Genomic DNA, 463 nt, shown 5'->3' with positions numbered 1-463 from the left:
TAAGTCCAACACATTTTCGCCCAGCCTCCTCTGAGTAAACAGCTGTACCCCCACTCCCACCAGATCACCATTTTTCTTTTCCATCAGGAATCAAGAATGCACAATCGGATCTTTCTTTACAGTGTTATTTCTCCTTTTCATGGAACCCACAAGCTCTGCAACGGTCGTTTTCTACTTATTTTTATGCCGACTGAACACCACCTCAGCCCTCTTGCTGGAGTTACACCATGTGGACCGCGTCTCTCCGAGAGATTTGGGCGCAGGGGACCTGTGGGTGCAGACGATTCTCATGCGCACTAAAGCGCGCGGACGAGGCCTGGCTGGCCGCGCGGTCCAGAGTCCAGGGTGCGCCGCCGCAGCGGAGTCGCAGCCCGCCGGTCGCCGCCCGACGCGTCCGCTCCTGAGACGCGCTGGGTCCGCGCGGCAAAGGCGAACTGAGCACTCGCAGCCCGCTGCCGTCGTC

Source organism: Carlito syrichta, unplaced genomic scaffold, assembly GCF_000164805.1.
Source record: "Carlito syrichta isolate Samal-C Ts95f unplaced genomic scaffold, Tarsius_syrichta-2.0.1 Scaffold308771, whole genome shotgun sequence".
Taxonomy (NCBI): Eukaryota; Metazoa; Chordata; class Mammalia; order Primates; family Tarsiidae; genus Carlito; species Carlito syrichta.
This window is presented reverse-complemented; position numbering follows the sequence as displayed.